Consider the following 8,549-nt stretch of genomic DNA (forward strand, 5'->3'; position numbering starts at 1 on the left):
ACACGAATATGCAGCAGAACGTCCACCGTGATCCAATGAGATGGTTTAAGATGGACTCCTAAAAACATACACATTGAGAAACTGATGTTTCGATATGTGTTGAAGTCATTCAATTACTGTAGTGTCTTTCACAGGATGTGTGTTGGTGTGGATGCACCATTGAAGTGTGAAAATACTCATGGGCACATCACCGGAACAAGTACAGTATGTGCGCAGTCAAATGTTCACAAGCTGCAAATAACAGATTGACAATATAAAACTGCCCATTAGGAATGACTGATGCGAAAAATGGAAAGAGATACACACATGTAACATGTAACACTGCAATTACTGAGAAGGGCACAAACGTGCACACACACACACACACAAAATCAGGGATGGACATTGAGACCAATTCTGCTTGCTGTGTTTGTGTCACAATCATATTGATGGGAACTCAAATAAAAATATCAGGGGCCCACAAAGAACTTTTGAAATCAGTCAAAGGTATGTTTATTAAGACTGGTTGTATATTTAAAAACAAAATGTCCTTTTCATATAAAATGTCATTTCCATTTGACATGCCTAACAAACCCGCTTTTGATTCATCATAATGGACTCAGCCACAGCTGGAGAAATGCACCTAATTTGTTATTCCATTGCACAGCTCTTTAGGTTGATCAACGTACAGTTGTAAATTAGACACAAAGCATACTGTATTATCTTTGCCATAGTAATATATCAATTCTACCTCAGCATTTAGCATAAATGAACAATTCGGAACATAAGGAAAATTATTTTCTTCAAAATGGGGTAATGTAGGGTATTTATAGAGCAAAGTGGATGTCCCTTTTACTTTTGAGCCAGTTGAAAAGTTCAAAAGCCATGGTTGTTTGGAAAAAACAAGCTGCCGTTTTTGTTTTTCTTTTAATTATAGCAAACAGCACCATCAGATACGATAAAAAGATAAAAATGTACAGCCCCCGCAGGTGAAACAACCCAAAGAGTATTTTGGTGCACATACTCACAAAGTGCAACGCATCAAGCACAAAGCTCACGTTTGCTATTTTGCATCTTCCTCTCCACCCTCTGTCCTCATCGTGGGTTACAGTGACGGGTCGGGTTGGAGGAACGGGAGGATGATTATCACAATGAAATTATCCTGATTTTCTGCTCCACTTGGAGCCAGGGGGCCGAGCAGCTGCTGCCTCCCAGAGCGTCCTGTCTGCCCACCCTCTAATCATTTGGAAACAAAATTTCTTGTGGTCTGGAAACCCGCCGCTTCCTTTCATGACAACTCTGGACAGCTGTGTTTGTAGACGCAAGAGAGACAACAGAAACCAAAGGATCTACTTTGTTTGGGTGTGTATTGCTGTGGACTGGTTAATTGTGTCCTCTGTTGTCCCATAAAGACATTGTGAATCATTTGTCTGGGTGCAAAAATATTTGACAAAGCGGAGGAAATAGCTCTGTCCCTTCATGCCAAATGTTTTTTTTAAATGATCTGTTTGTTATGGTAAGTGTTAAAATATTGCTAAAAACAGCAAAAGTGCAAAGTAGTGTAAAACTATAAAGTCACTGGCCCCACACACTGTCTTTTGTTAGTTAATTTGCCCCTTTAAAAGAGAAATTATTAATTTTGAAGCTTTAATTTTAGTCAGTGGCTCTTGAAATAGTGTGTAGTAGACATTTTACAACTCTTGGAAAGCAATAAACTGGACCAAATACATCAAGTGCTGAGTCAAAAACGTATTGGTAAAATCCTCTTTTGTCACAAATCCCAAATTGAAAGATAATAAAATGAATCATCATGCAATATTCGTAAGCCTCGTATTTCAATTAAAATTGTTTTTTCAGTTTTAATCAGAATCATCCAGGCAGTGGGCCGATAATGACGTTTGCCGTGCTGGGCATAAAAATGCATTCTATTTGTTTGTTAATGTTTTTGTGTGTTCAGAAAGTATGCGTGTGTGTGTGTGTGTGTGTGTGTGTGTGTGTGTGTGTGTGTGTGTGTGTTCATGTATGTGTGTGTGTGTTCATGTATGTGTGTGTGCGTGTATACACACGCCGCAAGCCAGTTGGCAGAATGAACTCTGGCACATCAAACATGTCATCAGATGTGAGTCAGCTGTGCTTCTTGTGTCTCATCTGTATGTGTGCATCATGATTGAATGTGTGTTTACTATTTGTGGTTGTGTGCGTGTATAGGTAGGTGTAGGCAATAAGTGGCGCCTTTACATACAAGCGATCCGACTTAAAATCTTTCGAGAGACAAAAATCATTGTTCAATTTGCGAGCAAAATGGTGAGATATGAGGGCTGAACTCAAATCACTTCACTTCACAACAAGCCGCAGTTTGCAACATAGCAAACAATGAATGAAAAAAGAAGCTTTGAGTTATTTATTGCCACATTCAGTTGAATTTCAACAACAAACCAAAAATAAAACACAGAGAATTACACTGAAAACACTGCAGTGACCACAATAACTATGATAATATGGAATATACATGTTATAGATACACAGGGAAATGGAAAAAGATCTGTACTTCATAACTGTGAGTAACTCCGTAATCCACGTTAATACTGTTACTTGTTCAAATAGAAAAAGAACATATGCCTGAGTTTTAATTTATTGTCTGTCGACAAGTGTTGTTGCACCATGTGTTCAAATATCCGATCCTTAAAACAGTGTGATGCCATTAAACAGATGATATTATTTCGTTCATCTTTGGCTTTTCCTATTATGTGTTAGCATTAAGGTAAACATACAGACAGTTTACAGGTTTACTTTAAAAAAACACAATGCGTAATTTTCTGAAGTGGGGCTAGGCAGATTTCTATAGCTCCCCGAGTGTGGGATTATTAAAATCTCGTGTAATTGAACTTTTGCCATATTCTATTGTGTATTTTCGTCTATGAAAAATTCTTTGCCGTTTGCAAGGGGGGTTTTTTTGTTCACATTGGCTTTTCCCGGTGGTGTCAGATGTAATGCCGTGCGTGTGTATTTTGCCAGCGTCGGGCCCAATCCTCCATAACCATCACTTATCAGGAGATGCCAGAAAGAGAATGTTTCTTCAACCATTAACATTGCATCATCAAAGAGAACAAGCCGTTTTAAACACCGGTCAATAATTGGTGAGTACGCATGTAAGGGGGGTCACTTGGGATGCACTGTGGTTTTTAGTGAACCAAAGGCTGAATATTGGATATACAGTACATGTACAGGAGCGCTTGTACTGAATCTAATGACATTGTACGAGTGTACATAACAATAACCTGTGGGTTTGATGCCTCCCATATTGTATCTAACATACAAAGCATGTACTGTAGCTACTCAACACCGCAGGGCACCGTCGGCTGTGCGTGAGTGTGAGTAGTGTGTCTCAGTGCGACTTGACGTTGATGTTCACAGTGAAATTTGTCTCTCTTTCCCATTTAGTCAAAGAGATGTTGTATAACCATCAACCGCCTCTGGACAAGAGCGACAGATAATGAGGCGCCTTCTGTCACGTCACATATGCAACACATCACATGCGCTCAGAGCTGCAGTGACAGTTTCACGAGGACCTCGACTTTTGGCTGACAACATTGCATTGCATCTTCAACCTTTAACGGATATGGTGTACTGCAGACGTCAGAGGATAATGCACCTTTCAACATTCATTATTCATCACACACTGAAGGAAGCTTAAAAGTATTGATGCTTAAAAAAAGAAAAGAACAGCACAGTAGTACACGAGGACACCACTAAAACAAAGCACTCAGTGGATGCTGTCTTAAAGTGTCCGAAATAACACAAAATGATCAATCCATTCGTACTCTATACCACTAATGATATTTAGAGTTGAGGCTTACTCCAGCTGACTTTGGAAAAAACGGGGACGACATCTTGAACCAGTTGCCAATCACACACTGCAAAACTGAGGCCCCCGAAAAAAAATAGGAAAAGAAGAAACCAGCAAATTGAGAAAATTTAACTTCTAATAGAACAGGAACTTTTGACTTGGTGAGTATCCAGACATACGTACATATACAACTTATAACTATAGAATCATGATATGTCTTATTTACAACTAAACCTATTGACTTACAACAATGAATAACTTACTACTATGAAAATGCTCAGAAAACCATGCTTTCACTTAGGTCATTCATGCTTGTTATCATATTTCATGAAATATTGACACATTAGGAAAGCGCCGTGGTTGGCTGGTTAGCACGTCCGCCTCACGCAGTGCGATGCTTCGATTCCTTCGGCCTTCCTGTTTGGAGTTTGCATGTTCTTCCCGTGCCTGTGTGGGTTTTCTCCGGGTACTCCAGTTTCCACCCACATTCCAAAGACATGCATGGCAGGCTGACTGAACACTCTAAATTGTCCCTAGTTGTGACTGTGTGTCCTGTGCGACTGGCTGTCGTCAACCAGTTCAGGGTGTTTCCTGCCTACGGCCCAAAGACAGCTGGAATAGGCTCCAGCATGCCCACAACCCTCGTTAGGATAAACAGATTAGAAAATAGATGGATGCATGTGTTTTGACAGATTTCATGAATGTGTGGACACGTTTTTTTTTCCCGATTCAGGTTTGTTTTATTTTCTTTCAGGTAAGCAAGGTGATATTGAGTTTTATCCAATTTATTAACCTGAGGTGGATGACAGTACTGCAGTAATGGATAAAAGTGCAAAAAGTAACATGATGCAAGACTAAAATTCACTTTTATTCAATTTGATTTAATTTTGTTGCTATTGCCCCAAATCACACCAGAGTTGTATTCCCACACATCAAGAACCACATTTCTCACTTACTGGTAATTAAGATATCAATGGAAACCCCAATATCATTATAAACTGCCCAAATTTGAGGAAAACCACACTTTTGTCAAACCAAGTATCTACAATAAGTTAGCATTACAATATAAATGACCAAGAAATCATTCCCCTGTGAATTGGGAATTTCTCCATTGCGAGACTAATAAAGGTTTTCTTATCTTATCTTATTTCACACTGAATCACTATCCTGCAAGATGACAAAAAATGGAGTTACCCGACTCAAAGCTCTGTCTCGGTCGTAAGGTTAGTTGTACTTTTACATTCAATTTTGATGATTGTTCTGAAAATAAAAATAACAACCCAATACTGCACTTGTCTCCTCTGTTTTATCAGTTATCACCCACATTTGTTGACAGCTTTCGACTAAACATTAACCTTGGATCCTGACCGTAATTTCTAACCATTACCGTGTCCACTGATTTGTCAGTGACACACTCCCATCTTCCACAGGCAAAGCAAGGAACAATTGTGGTTGCAAAGACTGTAAACGTGCATCCAAGTGAGTGAACAATTTCTTCCCTTGATCCTCTGATGTCTCATTTCCGCAATTTGAACTGAAATAGCCTTTTGTTTCTGCTTGACAGTTGGTATTGAGCAGGATGCTGGCGGTGATGAAACCCTCCATATTTCGTCTCCTTTAGCATTCGCTTTCGGTTTTCAGATTGCAATTCTTGTCCGTATTTTGGGTGAACGTTTGATGATTCCTTTGAAATGTAAGTCGGAGGTCTGTATAACTGTCAGTCTAGAGTAGTGGAGGCATCTCAAAAAGCGACCAGCCAACAATTGATTTTTGAGTTGTTGTGTTTCTTCCACCAGAGGATCAATTTCCTACACAAGGAAGCAACGTGGCTCAATTGCTTTGAGCCTCGCAGGGTGGGATCTGCTACTGGACACATTTTCCCACATGCATTTGGGAGCTTTTGTTAAGGCCCAATGAAACCAAGCTTGAACATTTTGGCCGTACTTCCAGAAGGTATGTTTGGCGGAATCACAACACTGCTCATCACCAAAAGAACACAAGTGAAGCAGCGTAGTGGCAGCTCATGAAGAGGGGCTGTTCTTCTTCAGCTGGAAGTGGGGGCCTTCATCAACATGAAAGGAATCAAAAATCGTTTGAAATAGCAGCCAATCGTTGCACAAAACATTCAGGCTTATGAGAGACAGCAAAAAAAAAAGGTTAATTCTGAACACATCCCACTAATAAGAGAGCGTGTACGCTTGTGCAAATACATGTTTTTGTTGTTTTATTTTTACTTTCATTCTCAAAAATATATTTTTTAAATCACTTAAGTTATATAAGTTATAGGTTATGGTAGGGGTGAAAATCTGCTTTTAAATGATGTATTTTGTTCCCCTTTTTTCTACATTACTAGAACCCGTCATTTGAACGGGTATTTAGATTTTCTTTATATCCGCTGTGTAAACATCATTTTCACGCTTAACTTTCAGTTCGATGTCTTAAACTTCTCCTTTGTGAACACAAAAATAAAAGGAAGAATGTCTCTTCACGGTATCAGTAGACACGGGATGTTTTCACCACAAACACTATTGAGATGAAGTTTATATTTGTATTTACATGAAATGCTATGTACAAATCACAATACTAATTTCAATTTTTGGAGCTGAACAGGAGCAGTCTCCTTTATCCGAATATTCCGTGCTGGAGCTTGAACAGGTGGGCAGCCAAATCGCACGGCACCACCAGGACAAAAAATACCCACTTGCACTCACAATCACAACCAGGGACAATTTAGAGTGTTCGATTGAACTACCGTCCATGTTTTTGGAATGTAGAAGGAAACCAGAGTCGTGGAGACAACCCACGCAAACACGGGGAGAACATGCAAACTTTACACAGGAAGGCCGAAGCCCGGATTCGAACCATGGATGTCTGTACTCTGAGGCAGACGTATTAACCAGTCGTACAACGCATCTCAGAGTGCTAGTCCATATCTGATATTAGTGTTACCTGCATTTAAAAAAGATTTAATTAGTGTAACAAAGCAAAGTAGCCCTACTAATAAAACTCAGTGATTAATTGAATTGAATACAACTTTATTGTCGAATGTGCTCGCTGTACTTGTAATGCTGATAATCTCCCTGGTGAGTGACCTTTAAGTCTGAAACCCAAGAAAGTGCCAGAAGCATTTTGTGTTGGTACACCAAAATACTCTTAATTTCTTCAACAATGTTCCTGTATTCAACTATAAATACGCATCCAGTCTTTCTGCACTTGTGTAGGTGTGTGTGTGTGTGTGTGAGTGCACCCCCCCCCCACCCCTTCGGAATGAATTATTTAGAGGAGAGTTCTCCTCAACTTATACACGGTCGAGCGGCCTCAGGCACGTACTGCTCCGCTCACAGTGGCACAAGAGACCCTAATTCGGCAACGTTTGCCGCTGTCTTACCCAACAGCGCCACACACACTTCCCCACATGCTTTGGTCCACAGCTGATGTCCCTTTGAGCAACTTCTCCACCAGAGAGATGAAGTCTTTTGGCGTTTGAGGCGATGCATATAATGCGTCCTAAATCAAAATAAAATAATATGTCACAATGTCATATTTTCCAATCCATTGGATTTAAAACAAATATTGCGGATGTCCGCTATCTCGAAGCTGCACTATGTGGAGCGGAGAAGAACCATGTAAAATATTCATCCATATGGCTGGCTTAATAATGTATTATCCCTCAATTTAGCACCAAGAGCTTTGCTGTGCTCAGCTTTGCTCCAACTGCCACCAAGCACAAGAAGTCCAGTTATTCGAGCTTTGAAAATATCAAATTTTCACACTTACAAATTCCGATTAATGCGAGCAGCTTATAGGAGGCTCCCCTTCTCCAACCTCGCAGCTTGTCTGTGTCCTTCACATCTTTGCGGGGAAGGTGGAAAATGCATTACAGACTTGTTCAGGTGCTTAGAATATTCAGACAGCTTGTCTAGTTTACTATTTAAAGTTAGGTACTTATTGCTAGTTGTGTATTAGCAGGATTGTGCAAATACTTTTTTTGTGGCAGGGTGAATGAGCTCAGATATCTTGAATGAGTATGACAAGTGTGGATCCAAGATTACATGACTGATGATGGGACGTTTTTTTTTTTATCCTTGAAGGTTTACACCAAGGTGCTGATCCATACTGTGATTTTCTCGCCATGGCAGAAGGCTGCCATTTACTAGTTCCAATCTAATTGCCCATGTTTCTGAAGGGCATCTCAGTAAAATACACTGTTTCCAAATATAGCCGGAATCACATCACAGTGTGGCAGCCCGATGCTCATGTGACCAAGCCCTCAATGAGCCAGACCAACACTGATGGGATACTGCTTCTTCTCTGTATTTTTAACTTGACTCCAAACTCTCTCCAGAAGTAATCCCCATGCACCAAGGTCTTGCCTCCCACCCACACAAACATACGGTGAAGCACACACTTTCCATTTCTCACTTTGCAGGTGTCATGCAGTCTTCCCCCACCTTTGTCGAGCACACTCGGACTGTACACACACACACACACACACACACACACACACACGCGCGCGCGCGCACATTGAAACATGCTGCATGCAAGGGGGGTTTGAGTGTGACTGGTCGAGTTGCTGAGAGCCACCGGGTGGGCCCATTTGAAGTTGGGCTGCGATCAGACAGAGGGAGAATTTGTGTCTCTAACCACCAAGAACCATCATTTGTGCTTCTGCGTGTGTGTGTGTGTGTGCGTGTGTGTGTGTGTGTGTGTGTGTGTGTGTGTG

The sequence above is a fragment of the Hippocampus zosterae genome, chromosome 1 (assembly GCF_025434085.1).
Source record: "Hippocampus zosterae strain Florida chromosome 1, ASM2543408v3, whole genome shotgun sequence".
Taxonomy (NCBI): Eukaryota; Metazoa; Chordata; class Actinopteri; order Syngnathiformes; family Syngnathidae; genus Hippocampus; species Hippocampus zosterae.